General features: G+C 41.8%; 1 protein-coding gene across 3 annotated transcripts in view; it reads right to left on the bottom strand.

Moving 5' to 3' along the window:
• LOC150076554 (uncharacterized) overlaps positions 1 to 4,392 on the bottom strand; it is a 198,790-nt gene extending 194,398 nt beyond the window's left edge. Inside the window, exon 1 of one of the 3 annotated variants that reach the window (XM_090388182.1) lies at positions 4,341 to 4,392. The gene's annotated coding sequence lies outside the window, so the exon portion shown is untranslated. Of the gene's footprint in view, positions 1 to 3,866; positions 3,921 to 3,959; positions 4,123 to 4,340 lie in introns of those variants that run through there. The other 2 variants (XM_090388180.1, XM_090388181.1) reach the window with 2 other exon arrangements.
• Between the last annotated feature and the right edge of the window lie 14,562 nt (positions 4,393 to 18,954).

Raw genomic sequence — 18,954 nt, 5'->3', positions numbered from 1 at the left:
GCTCAGGACCCTAGGTGTGCCAAGCCCATACTCACCAGATGTGTCCCTGGGGTTTGTCCAAAACAAGTGGGAGAATTTGAAAAATTGTCTGGAATTTTGGCAAAACATGATAGCATTGGTAATGGCACATGATGCAAGAAAGCAAGCTTATATAGCATCAGCCAAAAAAAAAAAAAAAACTTCTAATTTCACCCATCCACTCGCTCCAAATGTTTGTCTAGTTCTGCCTTGAATCTATTTAAACTATCAACTTCTACAACGACAGATGGAAGTTTGTTCCACAAATCAACCATACACTGGCTAAAGGCAAACTTCCACACATCTATCCTACAACTGTCTTTCCTCAATTTGAATTTAAGCCTTCTCAGACAATTATTCTGAGCAAGAGGAAGAATCCCATCAGCAATGAGCATGCTCAAACCATTCAAGGCTTTATACACCTCAATCAGATCACCTCACAGGTGCATAGTCTCCAGACACTATAATCTGCAAATCTTAAGTGTTTATTCATAAGAGAATAGTGAATGGAAAGGATTAGTGAATGGAACTTAAGTGTTTATTCATAAGAGAATAAACACTTAAGTTCCATTCACTAATCCTTTTGTTCCATTCACTAATCTTGTTGCCCTTCTCTGCACTCGCTCCAGCAGCTCTACATCCTTCATAAAATGAGGCCTCCAGACCTGTATACAGTACTCAAGGTGTGGCCTGACCATTGCTTTGTACAAGGGGATAATCACCTCTTTATTCCTGCTAGCAAAATTGCTAAATATCATAGACAAAACTCCATGAGCTACTCTTGCAGATCCCCCTACACTACTCAGAAAACTTCATATCTGCCTGCACAATTACCACCAAATCTTTTTCATTCTCTACCATTGCCAGTGTAAAACCACACAGTTGATATGTTACTCTGGGGTTACTGCACAAATATGCAGTAGGTGATAGTGATCACTGCACATTAACATGAATTTATTCAAAGAAATAATTAGTCAAGGGTAAAGAGAAGGGATTTTGTTATTGGAAAGATTATTATAATTGGCTCAGATTTTTTACTCTTTTCAGTGCAGCCAACTGATGTTAAAAAACAACTGATGTGACAAAAGGGAAGTGTTTAGAGCAGTAATATTAGAGCCCCCTAAGTATTTTATATCAATAGATACTGTTCATTATTTAGACCAAAATGATATTAGATGAACTGATGAGTTTAGCAGAAAAAAAAAAATGCATGGAATGATTATAAATCATTGGGGGGGGGGGGGGTTGATTTAGTCCTACGATAAATACAAAATAATGTTTAACCAAATAACTCAAAATATTAGGCTGAGGCAATTATGAAAAGTCTTCGGCTAAGACAAAAAAGAAAAACAGCATGGAATTCTTTGCACTTTAACAACAGAAGTAAAGGGTTTATTAGTTTTTTCTGCAGAATCATCATGATTCTGCAGAAATGATTTTATAACAACATTAGCATTAGTTGAGGCATATGATGCAAAAAAGCCAGATTATACAGCATCAGCCAAAAAAAACATACCTTCCCATTTTACCTATCCGGTCACTCCAAATGTTTGTCTAGTTCAGCCTTTAATTTATTTAAGCTATCAACTTCCACAACAGATGGAAGTCTGTTCCAGCAATCAACTACCTGCTGGCTAAAGGAAAACTTGCACACAAAACTTCTACAACTATTTTTCCTCAATTTGAATCTATGCCCCTTCAGGTTCTTAATCTGAGCAAGCAGCAAAATCCCATCAGCATTGAGCCTGCTCAAAGCTTCAAGGCCTTATACACCTCAAACAGATCACCTCGCAGGTGCCTAGTCTAGAGATACTGCAACTTGCAGAACTCAAGCCTTTCTTCATAAGCGCACCCCTTTGTTCCTCTCACCAACCTTGTTGCCCTTCTCTGTACTCATTTTAGCAACTCTACATCCTTCCTAAAATGAGACCTCCAGACCTGTACACAGTACTCAAGGTGTGGCCTGGCCATTGCCTTATACACAGGGATAATCTCCTCCTTGTCTCTGCTAGCAAAACTGCTAAATATCATAGACAAAACTCCATGACCTGCTCATGCAGCCCATCTGCACTGCTCAGAGAACTTCATATCTGAATGCATAATTACCCCCCCAGGTCTTTTTCATTCTCCACTCCCTGAGTGTAGTACTACACAGTTCATCATATCACTGATATACGCAGTCACAGTGTACACAATATTGTCATATTATGTAAGTATTATATTATATTGGTGTTCGGTATTTGCCTTCTATAGACAGGGTCTGGCACCTTAACTGCTCGGCCACCCTGGTAATTAGTATATTTCTCTTGGGTTACTGCTACCCATATGGAGTACTTTGCATTTGTCAATGTTAAACTTCAGTTGCCACTTCTCAGCCCATTTGCCTAACTTTTCTAGATTTTGCTGCAGTAGCATAATGTCTTTACTGTCGTTAACAATCATGCCAACCTTTGTATCGTCTGCAAACTTGGACATTAATCCTAATATACCTTCATTGATAAATACACAAAACAACAAAGGGCCCAGCACCGAACCCTGGAGGCCTCTATTAATAACATTAGTCCACGTAGAACAGTGTCCATTTATTACCACTCTCTGCCGTCTCCCACTCAACCATTCCTTTATCCATTGCAGTAACCTGCCCTTAATGCCATACCACTCCAATTTGTACAGCAGTCTTCCATGTGCAACAGTTTCAAAAACTTTCCTGAAATCCAAGTATATGATATCAAAATTATTTTTTGCATCCAGTTCCTTTGTGACCACATCATACTATCCAATCAAATTTGTCAGACAAGATTTCCCCTTAACAAACCCATGCTGTGTCTGAGCTATTACTCAATATTGTTGTTTTTTTTTTTAAGGAGCATTAGCAACTAAGGCCATATTGCTCCAGGATATGCGGTGGTCAATCCCTGACCTTTCCGCATCCTCCATATTTGGTGGTGACAGGCTCGAATCAAGAAGCGTGTGCTACGCACTGCTGCTCCTTCCCACCTGGCTAAGGAGGCACCTGAGCTATTACTGCTGTCTTGCCTAGACAAGATCTTGATCCTGTAACACCTCTTTACCCAGTGCCTCCATTATTTTTCCCGAAACAGAAGTTAAACCAACAGGTCTATGAATTATTCGTGTCACCCTTTGAACCCTCTTTGTGAATTGGGGGCTACATTTGCACATCTCCAGTCCATGGGGACCTCCTCATGACTCTGAGGATGCTCTCGTAATTATGGCCAAGGGTTTGCTTACTTGTGCCACCTTCAGTATAACTGGATAGATTCCATCTGCCTTTTTTATGTTTAACTTCAACAATTTCTGCTCCACTTTGCTCTGTTATTAATAAATATTAATAAAATAAAAATCCGAATAACGTAGGGTAAGGTTGTAGAGAAATTGGTGCAGATAAAAATAGTTATAATAACGAAAAACCTATAGTAAACCTATAGTTATAATAACGAAAGCATTCTTGAAAATAATGAAAGCATGACCACCAGTACCTTTCCGTGGACAAAGATTATACTGTAGTTACCGACATAACCATCAAGACAGAAAAACACCTAAAACGCTCTCAATTCGAAAGCAATTGAAAACAAAAAAAAATAAAAAATGCAAAGAAAGCAGAAACAAAAAACAGGAAAACAAACCGTGAGCAATAAAAACCATCATAAATATCTAGAGCCCAGCACGCACTTTCGTTACTCCGTATGGTTAAATCACAGAGTAGTAACAAATCTTACTTCTCTGTGGGTTAAACTATAATTCAACCGAACGTTATAGGGCAAGTTTTATAAAAGGTTCAATCAATGCGAAATTCAGAACTATTTTGTCAAGGGTGATTTCAAACTTACGAAAACAATACACGATTCAGTTTAAAAATGTACCTCCTATACACGATATAAGCCCTAAATGAATTTTTCTTTGAAATTATATGATTTACGCACCTCAGCGAGAGAAACAACGATAGTAATGTCAAACCATTAATTAATGCCCACTTTTGGCTCCGAAGGTGAACAGATCATTCGTGTCCCCACAAGTAAAAGTCCGCTTGCAGAGTATCAATACTCTATGCTGGCCCTAACCGAATCCAGGAGGAAACAAACAAAAAAAAAAAGGGGGGGAAATGAGGAGATTTAAAAAGCTGTTCCATATTAACCGTTCCTACAATTTCCGATTTTTAAACAAAGGCATATGAGAATATACTTAAGGACGCACTGTGTAACCAAGTAACTGGTGTGCTCTAGTTAACTCAGTGGCTCCCAGAAATCTTCCCCCACTTTATTATTATATATACACTGTGCTGCCACTTTATTAGGTACACCTACCTAGTAGCATGTTGAGCCTCCTTTAGCCTTCAAAACAGCCTGAATTCGTCTAGGCATGGATTGAACAAGATGCTGAAAACGTTGTGCAGGAATGGAGTACCATGCAGACATGAGTTTGTCACGCAGTTCCTTGAGATTCGACGGAGGTGTAGGCCTGCAGCGAACAGCCCTTTCCAGCAAATCCCAAAGATGTTCAATAGGATTAAGATCCGTGGACTGAGTGGCCACTGCAGCAAAGAAAATATATATACATGTATATATGCACGGTGTCTTAAAAATACACGGCATAACTTCAGGAATGAGTTCCTCATATGTAGGCAATAAAAATATTTTATATCAACATACTTCCGGATATGCTTGATTTCCGAGTTTTGAAGGTCTCTCTATAACACTTAACTGTTCACATCACCTTATACTAATTGTCCAAAATGTCCACCTTCTGCCTGAATACAGGCCTCACATCGACATCTCATGGACTCGCGAAGACGATGCCAAATTCCTGGTATATTTCGTATTGTGTCACAACCTGCCACAATTAAGGGAAAGTCTTGTTTCTGACAAATTTGATAGGATATTATGATGTGGTTACAAAGGAACTGGATGCAAAAAATAATTTTGATATCATATATTTGGATTTCAGGACAGCTTTTGACACTTTTGGGCATTTAAGACTATTGTACAAATTGGAGCAGAATGGTATTAAGGGTAAGTTGCTACAATGGATAAAAGGATGGTTGAGTGGGAAAAGACAGAGGGTGGTAATCAGTGGGTACTGCTTTTCGTGGACTAATGTTTTAGTGGAGTCCCACAGGGTTTGGTGTTGGGTCCTATGTTGTTTTCAATATTTATCAATGCTATTGATAAAGGTATATCATTCTTAATTTCGAAGTTTGCAGTTGATACAAAGGTTGGCAGGGTTGTTAATGACAGTAATGGCAGTGTGCTACTGCAACAGGATATAGATAATTTGGGCAGATGGGCTAAGAATTGGCAACTGAAGTTTAACCATGACAAATGCAAAGTACTGCATATGGGAAGAAGTAACCCCAGAGAAACGTACCAACTGTGTGGTACTACACTTAAGGTGGTAGAAAATGAAAAAGACCTGGGAGTAGTTGTGCAGTCAAATATGAAGTTTTCTGAGCAATGCAGACAGGCTGCCAGTACAGGTCATGGGGTTTTGTAAATGATATATAAGAATTTTGCTAGCAGGGAAAAGGAGCCGATTGTCCCTCTTTATAAGGCAATCGACTGAAATGGCGAGGACGTATTTTCTTTGGCAATTTTCAGCTGCAGTGATGATTTTTTCAAGTGCGTCAGTGGAACGGTCTGTCCTAAATCCAAATTGGTTCTGTGCAGGAAGCTGTGCTCAGTTGTAGTAGGTTTCTATCCTTTGACGTAGGAGCTGCTCAAAGACTGCTTAGTGCAGAGAGAAAGCCGATTGGGCGGTATGAATCAGGCATGTGTTGTGGCTTGGTTGGGCTTTTCAGAATCAGTTTAATGTTGGCAGTTTTCCAGTCTGTGGGAAAGTGACCGCTTTGGAGACAGTGGTTGTATAAGTCCAGGAGAAGATTTGGGGCAAGCTCTGCCACCTTTTTTACTATTTCAGGTTCTATCATATCCATTCCTGGAGATTTCTTGTTTCTTAGTTTGCCAACTGCGGATATTAGGTCCAGCTGCGTGAAGGGTGCTTCTATGAGGATGGTGTGATATGTGTCGTTCTCCCGGCAGATTTGCTGTTACTCAGGGGAGTTTTGGCGGCTCAGTGTTTTGAATATGGGGTTTGGAATGTTGTTAACCGATTCATTCCAATTTTTCGTTATGCTTTCTTGAGGCGTCCTGGTAGAGGGTGTCACCTCACCTCTGTGCAGTTTGTTCATTGTGATGTTAGAGACTATTCCCCAATGGTCTGAGTTTTCCAAAGTAGAGACCAGGTGCTCCCAGGACAGCTTTTTCCGCTGCCTGATTATTGCAGTATAGGCATTCCCGGTTTCCAGGTATTGTTGCCTGAGGGCCCCTACCTCTGAGGGTAGGAAGGAACACCGGCTTTTTGGAATGTTCGTCTCTTTTGGTTGTTCTCTGCACAGGGCATCCAGTTCCCTAGACTACTAGGGTACGGCCCCTGGTCGTGGGGATTTTCTCTGGATGACCTGGTTTGCTGTGTCTACAATAACGAAGTGCGTGGATGTCGGGTATCCCCGCACTTCGTTAGCTACTGCATAGGGTTCTTGTACGAGTATGATATCGCAATTTTCTTCATCTGCCTTTTTTCGTATCTGGCCTGCCACAGTTTAGGCCCGCTGCGCAGTGATCTGCTTGAACCTGAGCTCTTGTAGTTATATTGTTTAGGTAGGGTCCCCATATTCAATTCTCTGCTGCTGAGTACTCTTGGCTTTAAGGTATACTGGGCATTTACTGTCACGAATGGAATGGGTGTGTGGGAGTTTCAGGCTTTTGCAGTTTGCGCACGTTGCTTTTTGTTCCGTGGTGGGGCAGTTTGCAAAGTTGTGTCCCTTCTCTCTGTACAATGGCTGCAGGTCAAGATTTGGGCGCACGTGTGGGTTGTGTGTACGAAGCGGCAGCAGTGAAAGCAATTGGGTACTGCTACATGCTCTCTGTACCGGTGCGATCCCCAGTTTATGAATATCCTTGTCTGCCATGTGAGAATCTTCCATGCGGCTGGAGTAAGCTCTACAACCCAATTTATGGAGTTGCCATACCTGCTTCTTGTCTGATATTTAGGGAAAATAACACACGCCGGATTGATTGTGGCTGGACTATGGTTTTTTATCTACATCATAGATGGCTATTGAGGGTCCTTTCTTCCTGGGTGGTTCTGCCAGGAGGCCAAGTGTTGGGATCTTAGTATTATTCAGGATAAGGGTGGCATGATGGCTGGATTCAGTTTCAATAATCACCCCAGTGGTGCGAGTTTTCCGTATCGATTTTATTTTGGCTGTCCTAAAGTGCTCAGTCAGGGAGTCCATCACTGTCTACTCTGGCCACCAGATCTATCGCGGATCACATTACCTCTTGGACTGTCACTGAAAACTGGACAACATCCGACCACAGAACAATTACTTTCCAGCTGAATCGATCAATAGTCAGAAACACAATGCCTAGACAAATGGAGCACAGGTATGCTATTGTAAAGGCCGATTGACCCCTATTCAGGAAACCTTAATGACTACACATGCACTCAAAATGGAAGAATCAAGCCCAGACCAACACCAAGCTGAACTGGTGAAGCTCATCACAGAAGCTGCAGACAAATCCATGAAAAAGAAGAAACCGTCTCCAGGAGCAGTACCCTGGTGGAGCCGCAAGCTGCAATTACTAAGAATGAGAGCAAATTCCTGCTGGAAAAATTTCCAGCACGCCAGACGTAGCTGGCCAGCTGCAGAAGTCGAAACGCTACGGGGGCAATATCGTACAGCAAGGAATCGATACACAGACAAAATTCGAGAAAGAAAAAAGGTGTGAGAATGTCAATGCCCCAGTTCACACTTCTGAAATTGCAATAACACAAGCGGCTACTTGTGGATATGAAATACTGTGCCATCCAGGTACTCATCCGATCTTGCACCATTGGTCTTCTTCTTGTTTCCTTCCCTCAAGTCATTTCTTCGGAGGAATCAGTTCCCTGACGCCAGACACTCATTTCTGCAACAGAGTCATGATTCAAAGACTAACTTCACCACTTCTACAAAAACGGTATCCATAGCCTCATCCATCGATGGGAAAAATGTGTAAATCTGCTCGGCGGATATGTAGAAAAGTATTAAAACCTGTGCCAAGAATCAGTAGGCTAGCACCTCTGCAGGCGCGTATTTTAACAATACGGATTAGGAGGTAACTTTCGTGATATTTATAAGCAATGCTAAAAAATTGAAATCTTATAAAGAATAAAAGCTATAAACATATGCTAACAAATAAGTTGCATATGGTAACACAAAAAGTACTTACCCTGAGAAAAATTAAAATACAGTATATAGTACGGTCAGTCCTCGTATAACACGTGTTTACACTACACGAATTCGATCATACAAGAATTATAAATAGGGGAACGATGTCATATATAACAAGAACCGAATTCGCTTGTGCACGATTCGCCTTTGTGTTTACAAGAAATGGCAGTCGAACTCGGGAATCACCCGAACTGAATGAAAAAAAAGTTTCGGAAAATGTATTTATGTCTTTCATATGATTGAAGATTTCAGATTAAATTTTAGCATTAGAAGAGGCATATGATGCAAGAAAGCAAGCTTATTCAGCATCAGCCAAAAAAAAAAAAAAAAAAGCACAACCACTACTCCCATTTCACCCCTTCGTTCGTTCGAAATACCTGTCCAGCTGAGCCTTAAATTTGTTTAGGCTATCAACTTCAACAACAAGTGATGGAAGTCTATTCCACAAACCAACTGCCCGCTGGCTAAAGGCAAATTTCCGCACATCTATCCGACATCCGTCCTTCCTCAATTTGAATTTATGCCCTCTCAGGTGATTATTCTGAGCAAGAGGAAGATTCCCATCGGCATTGAGCATGCTCAAGCCATTCAAAGCCTTATACACCTCTATCAGATCACCTCGCCGATGCCTAGTCTCCAGACTCTGTAATTTTCAAAACTTAAGCCTTTCTTCGTAAGAGCAACCCTTTGTTCCATTCATTAATCTTGTTGGAGTTCTCTGTCCTCCTTCCAGCAGCTCTACATCCTTCTTGAAACGAGGTCTCCAGACCTGTATACGGTACTCAAGGTGTGGCCTGACCAATGCCTTATACAAGGGAATAATCACAGCCCTATCCCTGCTAGAAAAATTCCTGTATATCATTGACAATACACCATGAGCTACTCTTGCAGCTCGTCTGCACTGCTCAGAGAACATATCTGCCTGCACAAGGGAATAATCACATCCCTATCCCTGCTAGAAACTGACTATGGAGAACAGTATCACTACAAATGGGCCAGATATGTGTGTGTGACGTACGTTTGTGTGTATTATGTGTGTGTTCTGTGGTTATGTTCTGGCCACTTGGCTACCCAGAAGCATCAATCGCCTGGACAGATGCCCACGGGAAGGTGGGCATCTGTCCCGTGGGCCCACTGGACCACGGGAAGGTGGGCCAGTCCCAAAAAAACACGTACTGTCTCAAGAGAGACTCTGACCCACCCAATGTTGCCAGAAGGTGGAACAGATTCCTCTGGGGGCCCCTTCCAGAGAGAGGAGATAAAGACAGAAGGGCAAAAAAAAAAAAAAAAAACCCACCCGTGGTGCAGTTAGGGAAAAAAAAAAAGAAAAAAAAAGAGTAAAATAATAATAATTAATTAATTAATAAAAGAAATATATATTAAATAATAATGATAAAGAAATAATAATAAAAAATAAAGAAATAAGAAGAAGAAGAAGAAGAAAAACAATTTAAATAAATTGGCTGCACTAGAGTGGGAACTCGAAGCAGAGCGCGTGAAAAAAAAAATAGATATACAATAATAAAATAAATAAATAAATTGGCTGCGCTAGAGTGGGATCTCAAGGCAGAGCGCGTGAAGAACAAATTAAATAAATAAGAAAAATAATAATTTAATAAAAATAAAGAAAAGAATAATTTGATTTAGAAAATAAAGAAGAGAAAGATAAATAAAATTAAATAAATAAATAAATGATTGAAATGAAATGAAAATGAATGAATAAATAAACTGGCTGCACTAGAGTGGGAACTCCAGACAGCACGTGGAGAGGGAAAAAAAAAAAAAAAAAAATGAAGAAGATAGTGGCATGCGAATATAGAACTCTTTAAGTCACTGAAGAGGTATTGTTAGGTGCAATAACAACTATGTAGCTCTGCTTCCTGCGCTCAAAGACTTCGGATGCATAGGATTGGAATGCCTTTAGATTGTCAGGTGTTTGAAGTAGAGGCTCTGGTTGCTGTTCGAAGATTCCTGGTTGCTGTTCGAAGGACCCTGCCTGCAGCAGGGTCCTTCTTAAGTCATCGTACAACCTGCATTCGAAAAGAAGATGTTTCCAATTCTCTGAACTGCTGCAGAAACAGCGATCTGTTGATAGCAAACCCAGTTGATGTAACTTTTCGTTGAGGGACCCGTGTCCGGTAACCAAGTAGGAGGATTCCAAGGTGAATCCTCCTACTTGGTTACCGGTAAAGACCTGGCTTTCTCTTTCTTTCTTTACCGTTTTCAGAGTTGTAAAAGTGACATCAGGGAGGACTTTTCTGGTAACGGAGCCTGTGTGTGGGAGGTGTTCCATCTAGACTGCCAAATGTTGACGAGTTCCTTATAACAGCGAGCTTTTTCTGCTTTGGGGTCAGTATTGAGATTTAGTTCTAGGCCCTGTATCTTCGTTGGTATTTTCTTTTTAATTCTGAAGTTAAGCCCTCTGAAGATAACAAATAGATCAAGCGGCAGAGTTCCAGCTATCACCTGGATGGCAGCTGTAGACACTGTTCGGCATAATCTGTGCGTGGCCAAGAGCATAGCACGTTGAATGGAGTTGACCATGACTTTCATATGTACTCGTTGAACCTGGTGAAACCATGCTCCTGCTGCGTAGGTCACAATGGGGATGAAAAGAGCTTTATAATACAGAGAGAGTGTTTTGTTGGAAAGTCTCCAGTTGCTCTTGGAGATCCTCATGATTGCAGCTGAAAATCTTTTCGTTTTGATCCCTAGGTATTGTAGATGTGGAAGGAAGCTCAGCTTATGGTCAATGATCACCCCTAGGACTTTAGCCTGTGTCACAATAGGAAGCTGTTTTCCGGAGATCTTGATTTGTGGTGGGTGACGTAGGTCAAGCTTTGATTTAAAAAGCATCATTTTTGTTTTGCTGGTACTGATTTGAAGCTTGTTGAGAACTGTCCAGGAGTAGAGATCTGCTAGGACAAGATGTGCTTTGTTTTCAAGGTCGGAGCGTGATTTCCCAGAAACAACCATAGTCAGGTCGTCTGCAAACACCACAATTTTGCATCATTCAAAAGTTTTAGAAAGCCAGCTGTGCAGGACCATGTTCCACACAAAGGGCCCCAAGACAGAACCCTGTGGGCACCCTCGAGAGGTTGGTCTACTTATCTGCAGAAGATTGGATTTAACCACGATAGTGCGCTCTGTGAAATAGTTCTGGAAGAGCTTGTAGAGCTGGGAGGTACAGTTAGCTAGGCGGAGGCATGCCAATGCACTGTCCCACCAGACAGTGTCGAAGGCACCTTCAAAATCCACCAAGATGGCCAGTTCATATTTAGATGTGGAGTTTTCAATATGGAGGACGAAGTCAAACAGCGCCTCTTCTGTAGATCGCCCTGGTGTGAAGCCATACTGCACTGGGGAGAATAGGTTCTTTTCCTGGAACAGTTGTGTAATTCAGAGAGCCATGAGCCTTTCTAGAATTTTGCCTAGATTTGCCAAGAATGCAATTGGTCTAAGGGAGCGCGGATCTCCTGGGGGTTTTCCGGGCTTCCTTATGAGTCGCAGCAGGGCCACTTTCCACGCCTTGGCGAAAAACTCCCCCTTGAAGACATTTGTTGTAGAGCACTTGGAGATATAGGGGTCTAAGCTTGAACAAACGAAGGACAAAGACGTACTCAATGAGGTCCATTCCTGGACATTGTTGGGGATTGATCCTGTTGAGGACGGCTGTGAGCTCTTCAATTGTAAAGGGATTTGTTTCTTCCTCAGAAGCATAGGTTTGATTAGCTAATCCTATTGCTCTGTGCTCAGGTAGATCGTCTGCTGGATTATCTTCAGGAAACGGTCTGTCAAGTGTGGAGTAAAGTGTAAAGTGTAAAGTGTGTTTAGGGTCAAGCGGCACCAGGGGTTTCCCCCATCTCCGCGTAGTTTATATTGTGGGTGAACCAGTTGACTGGAAAAGCCAGAGATTTAAAAGCGTATGGACTTTGTATATATTTGATGCCTTGTACCGTTGTTCATCTGGTCATTTAGCCGCCAGACCCCTACTGAGGCCCGACATTGTCCCACTTTAGTCCCGTGGAGGCAGACCAGGTACTCACTAGTATATAGTTCACTCTGGCAGGTCCTGCCACCTAATTTCCTAAGATTTCAGTGGCTAGGACCTTAAAAAAAAAAAAAAAAAAAAAAAAAATCGCGTACGCGTCGCGGGGAGCGCTAGAAGTCCAAAATGTTGGGCAAAATTAATTTAGATTGGTGATTTTATACTGTGTGGGGCGTGTTCACGTTGCTATCAGATAGAGTGGGGTGAAGGCTGAAGACTGGGGGGCAAATAGACAGAAATATGGAGCCGAAAGGCAAGGCAACTCCAGTTTACAGTGGGGCAAGCCCCACCAGAGGGAAGAAATAGGGTGGCAGGGTGGGGAGGGGACAGTTTACTGTCTCCTCCCCACCTGCCAGGAAGAGGTGAGACAGTGAGCCAGACAACAGAGCTGGCTCAGGTTGCCAATGTGTAAGTCTCGGTGTTCCCAGTAGTTACAGTGCCGAAGATTTCAGGCCTGAAAGTCTTTTCCCTCCCTATTTTGTATAGAAATCCCCAGGGGTTGGAATTCCCTGAGTCTCGGACAAACTCCGACCAGGTGGTTTTCTTCTGGGCAGCAATAGCTTTGGTATATTCGTTCTTTTTAGCGATATAATTGCCGTGGAATCTAACTACTTCACAGGGAGGCCAGTCGCGATGGCATTGATAAAGTCGACGGGCACGATGGACCTCTCTGCGGAGTGCAGTAAGCTCTTGACATCACTAAGAGCAGGCAGTGGGATGGATAGATTTTTTCCTAGCCGACCTGTAGGAGGCCTTCTACAACACTTGCTGCATCATGTCTGCTATTTCAGTGGCTGTGCATACGCGAGGTGCATGTCGGCCAGTTCAACGTTTGAATACTCGTCCATCCTACTGCCTCGGGAACTGGTTCGCAAATGCTGACTTCCAGCGGGATCGCTGTTCACGCGACCTCCCGTTCATCGTCCTCTACCGCATGACGAAGGCATTTCGGACCCTGCAATGCTATGTGATTCCGATTCGTCTTTGTGCCCCCTACACCTCCTGCAAGTTTGTCGCACTGGTAGTGAATCACTCTATTTATATATGCCCCCCCCCTTTTAGAGTTTCCAATGCTTCTTTTTGGCCAAAAGGCTAATTTCGTAGGGAAATGAAAATCATCCCAGGGACTGTTATTTTGGAGATCTGACACAGTAAAAATGGAATTTATCAGGAGAAAGAGGAACTTGGCATCTGCATGGGATGGAATTTCCAGACTGCCCAGCAGTAGTCACTAGGTCTAAAGTCCGTTCGTTCCTACACTAGGAATTTCCAGACAACAATTACCCCATAGTTATAAGGTTCAGATTTCATCCTGAAGTATTCTTCTTAATTGACATTTTACTCTCTTTTCTCCGACGAAAGTCATATACTTTCTCACCGTTTTTTAAATATTATATCCACAATGTTCGTTCGATCCGATCGAGTAAAGATCTCTTGCTGTGAGGAAGCCGGACTCATTAGAGGGAACAGTGTTTCAACTACTGTTTTCCCTAGTGCCGCACTGATGCGCGCATGCTAAAGAAAAGAAACAGCCTTCTACACGGAGTTAATATCACACTACAAGTACAGTAGTGGCAAAAAGTATAAGGTTACTTGATGAAATAACAGCCCTCAAAGTCAAATGAAAAGTAAAAATGAAGACATTTTTTAACCTTAATGGTTCAATGCACTCACTTGCTGCCTCCTATAAGATTATAGGGTATATGCCATCAACCACAGGAGACTTACTCGCCTGCAGACAAAAGTTTTCTCATTAAATCAACGTGTGAAATTTCAACATCATTAATTACATTTTTTTCAACTTCACTCCCATAATTTCTCATTGACGTAAAGGGTTTTTCTTCAATAAATATCTATGCAAAGTAACTGTCGAGTTCATCTACAACATCAGTTGGGGTATCTAATACTATCCCACGCAATTACATATGCGTCCGATATGTTTTGTACTTCTATTCTTTGCATTTATATATGTGCGGAATTCTTTAACTGCACTCTTTGCTCTCTTTATTCCTTGTCGCCACTCTTTGCTCACTCCCAGACTCAGTGAAGATACTATAGTGAAAATTATACTTCGCTGAATAAAACGTCTTTCTCCTTCAGAAAATGATGAACATAATTCAACCATGTAAGACCAACATGGAACAGAACAACAGTGTTCCTCAAATTCTTTCCAAAATAAGAAATTGCCTGACTCCAATGAGATTTTAAAAGATGAACTTGAGTCGGAAATTAATGAACTATTTTTGCTAAAAAAGTTTAAAGTCTAGAAAATATGAACTGAGATCGTCTACGATTATCTCAGTAACAGAATAGAATCCGAAAGGGCGTTTTCTGCCGCTAATCAAATACTGTATGTACCAGAATTAGATTTATTTTAAAAGATCATGCTATTGATTGCTTATGTTTCTTCAGAGCTAACTTTATTCAGACAGGTAGTGTGGATGCTTAAACATAACTAAACTTTGCAGTAACAATATGTATTTTATTGTTTTTAGAACAACTATATTTTTAATGATTTTTTTCAGAATATTTATTATTGCAATAAATGTTTATTTAAAACTCGAATTCAAGTAATTACATACTCGATTTTTCCTTACTTTATTATAACTGTCATCAAAATTTATAGAGAAAAATGGGATACCGGTATCCCGATTTCATAAATTAAAAATACCGAAATACCGGTATCATGCCCTTGACCGGTACTGTAAGCCCTTGTCTCGGGGAAGAGCGTTCCCCTCGTGAACCCTGCATCAAGATCTCATAGATAAAACTGCATTTGAAGCAGTTTTATCTATGTGATCTTGATGCAGATCATTGTAGTGTCTGCCATGGAGTGTCTTCTCTGCTCTCTTTCTAGCTTCGTTTGTACCTCCTGATTGGGGGGCGCTCCTCGCTTAGGTTGAGTAGGGTATACCGCTTGTCTATCTCCCTTATGGCCCGGTGGAATGCTGCTGTGTTTCTGAAAGTAATCGTTCAGGTTAACTATCGCTCTCTTCTGTTGCTCAGTGAGGTCTATCCGGCCCCATCCTCCTTCTTCCCGGGTCATTGTCAGTCACTCCACGACAGATTTCGGGTGGTGTTGGGGGGGGGGGGGCTCTTGGTCATCATTGTCCTTGTCTTTCTCATGATATCCTCCAGCTCGGTGTTCTTTGTAGTTGATCGCTCATGTCCTGCTTGATTTTTTCCAAGATTGCAGGAGCCATCAAGTTCTTCGTGACAATGGTCCTTTGGTCTGCTAATCGCTGTTTGGTAACCTGAATATCCGGGTATCATTCTAACCACTTGGTATGTAGTCGCGATCTGTACATTGTTATATCGGTCTCTAGCCTGGTTATTTCATAGTATGCCCGCATATGTATGTATTCATTTCAATGCTCCACTTCATGCATTGGCGTTTTCTTCCATTCTGGGGGTTCACTAGCGCAGTTGTACAGGAAGCACTTCAGTTGGTGTGGCTGGATGGTGATGTGGTAGCCATATGGGGGACAGCGCCACTCGCCCAAATATCTTCCTCGGGCGACCGTCTCTGATCTTTCAAACCGACCCCTCTGCCTAAAGTCTGAACGCAAGTGACTTTATCCTGTGCCACACTCAATGCAGTATGATTAATATTTTTCTGCGACATCATCCATCTATGGAGGTGGACTTGTTTAGCTTCGGCTTATGTCCGGTGGTTTATTTAATTTATTTTTATTTTTAGTTCTCGCGAGTGACACCAGATGGCGCCACTATCTGCATCAGCGTCACTCCTACCTTGGGGGGGGGTAAGTCCAATGGCGTAACTTTCGCGGTATTATTTATTATTATTATTATTATTGTGCAAGGAAGCATATGGCTTATGGGGGGAGAGAGAGAGAGCAGAATGATGATATCCAGCTGCAGACCCTGGGTGTGCTAAGCCCATAATGACCAGATGTGAGTCCCTGGGGTTACTTGCCTCTGTTTTAAAAAGCGGTAAGTAGGGGATAACACCGAAGACTAACGGATGTACGTGTAAAACATTTTTGATAATCTGTTGTACACAAGATTATGGACACACCTTTTTTCGTTTCAGTCCGTACCGAATTGGTGCATAGTGTGCATAGTGTTAGGGTCAGGCGCCACCTGTGATTTCTCACATCTGTGCCATATGTACGCTGTGAAGAAATACAGAACTACTGTAAATGCCAGAAAAGTGTTGTCTGTTGTATATGACATATTGCGTTAGGTTCTGTTGGGTGTCCTGGAATTTGGCCGCGGCCCCTGGTGGGACCTCACGTTGCCCGCACACACCACTAGGAGGTAGCCAGGCTGCCCTTTATTCTCTGGCTGGTCTCTGCCAGGGTCGCCTGAGCGTCCTGGACGAAGACCAAGTTTGAAAAAAAAAAAAGAGAAGAGAAAGCCTGGGGAACAAGAGGAAGGGGGTCTGAATGTGAGGAACAAGCTAAAGTGGACAGATAGAGAAGGCAGTCAACCCGAGTAAGGAGAAATAGGGGATGGGTAGAGGGATCAAAAGTCACAGGGGCAGGTGCCACTGTGCGAGTGCCAAAGGCCAAGCACTCTCTGGGAGTCAGCTTTTCAAGGAGTGCCAACCATAATGCCAGCATAGTATTTTAATCATCAGTCTTACACTTTTATCAGTTGGGAAAATGCTATCCGACCCCAGTTTATGTTTGCACTTGAAGGTCGTTGTTCTGAGCAGCTCTAAGTTCAGCAAACTTTGCCCGTGATGGTAAAGACAGCTTGTGCGTAACTCGTTAAAGCTTTGTATGTTGTTTCATTCTGAAGCAGGTATGTTTCATGCTTACGAGCGTTATCCTGGATTTCAGTAAAAAATTTGAGCCTACAATCATCGTAAGCAGGGCACTCATACATGAGATTCTCCCATGACTCCTCTTCGCCACAGTGGCAGAATGGATTGCTTTCAATTCCCATTGCTGTCAATTTCTGTTGAAAGGGCCCATGTCCTGTGATCAGGAATGTAACTTGCAAACCAGGTGAAAACCAGGAAGGAGACTTTGGGAAAGTCATGTCAATGGATGGGAGGAATCTTCTTGTAATTTCTCCTTTGGGCGTGGTTTCCCATGAATGCTCCCAAAGTCCTTGAAGGTGTTCGAAGATACGTTTTCTTTCTTGTTTCAGGTCATTGGTAAGCTGCAGTTGAAGATTTAACAACTGTGTCGGAATTCCCTTCTTTAATCGATGGTAAAGTCCCCTTTTAATCACCTCAAGATAGAGTGGCAAGCATCCAGTAATAACCTGCAGGGCAGGGGTGCTAACAGTGCGACATGCCCTGCAGATAGACAACAGCATGAATCTTTGTATTGAGTCAAGTTTACGCTTGTTCTTTTCCAGGATGGCCTTTGTATACCAAACTGAGGCTCCATAACACACAAACTGAGGCTCCATTTCTCCCTGCTTTGGGAGAAACGCCGCTTTATAGATGAGAGACAAAGCTTTATGCTTCAACCCCCAGTCCACTCTGCTGACTCTTCTTATCATAGCCATATACTTTCGGATTTTTGTGGATAAGTACTTCAGATGAGGGTGAAAGGTAAGGCCGGTGTCAATGTAGATTCCCAGGTATTTGACTTCTGTGTAGAGACGTATAAGGATGTTATTTAACTTCATTATTGGAGGCCTGCGTATTTGTAGCTTTCCCTTGAGGAGAATCGATTTTGTTTTCTCACCACATATTGAGAGGTTGTGGAGTGCTGCCCAGTTTTGGAGCTTTTCCAGAGCTGTATTTGCTTTTGCTTCCAGTGCCGCTCTTGTGTCACCTTGAACCACCAGAACAAGATCATCAGCAAAGGCTAAGGGAATTGAATTGGTGGTGGAACTAACATAACGTTCTTTAAGTAGTTCAAAATGAAAATCTAAACTATACAGATATTTAAAATATTTACAAACTATACAAATATTTAAAATATTTAGAAACTATACAAATATTTAAAATATTTACTAAATATATATATATTTAAAATATTTACAAAATACTAAAATATTTACAAATATACAAACTATGTCAAGTACCTTCATCAGCTAACAATTCAAAGGACCATCAAATGATGCCGGCCATGGTCATATATTAGACAGCGAACCACGTGCACGAGGTTGGTGAATGTTATGGAAGAAATTATGGCCAGAATAAGCACGTAATTGCCTTGCGCTCTTCTCCTATTGGCTCGAACAAATATCACTAGGAGGAAAACTTTTTGACGTATAGAGAGATAATAATAAAAGTGTAGACTACAAATTCACAGTAGACTGAAAAGTCAGTGCCACGTGAATTTTGAAATAGGGGCTCACATCTGGTGAGTATGGGTTTGGTAAAACCCAGGGTTGTCAGCTGGATATCATCATTCTTCTCTTTCTTGGTGATTAACTTCTGTTTTTTACTCTCTCTCTCTCTCTCTCTCTCTCTCTCTCTCTCTCTCTCTCTGTCTGTCAGTGTAACTGGGGAATTTTTTTTGGCAGGTGCACCATTTGCCTCAGGCTTCCTTGCACGATATAGCTAATAATAATAATAATAATATAAGAGCAACAATAATAATAATAACTAATTGACATAGCGGTGCCCAACAGTAGCAATGTCCAGAAAACCCATGAGGAAAAAATA

Source organism: Mastigoproctus giganteus, chromosome 13, assembly GCF_048544385.1.
Source record: "Mastigoproctus giganteus isolate SK-2022 chromosome 13, ASM4854438v1, whole genome shotgun sequence".
Taxonomy (NCBI): domain Eukaryota; kingdom Metazoa; phylum Arthropoda; class Arachnida; order Uropygi; family Thelyphonidae; genus Mastigoproctus; species Mastigoproctus giganteus.
The sequence above is the reverse complement of the archived record's forward strand: the minus strand, read 5'-3'. Positions and strand labels throughout refer to the sequence as shown.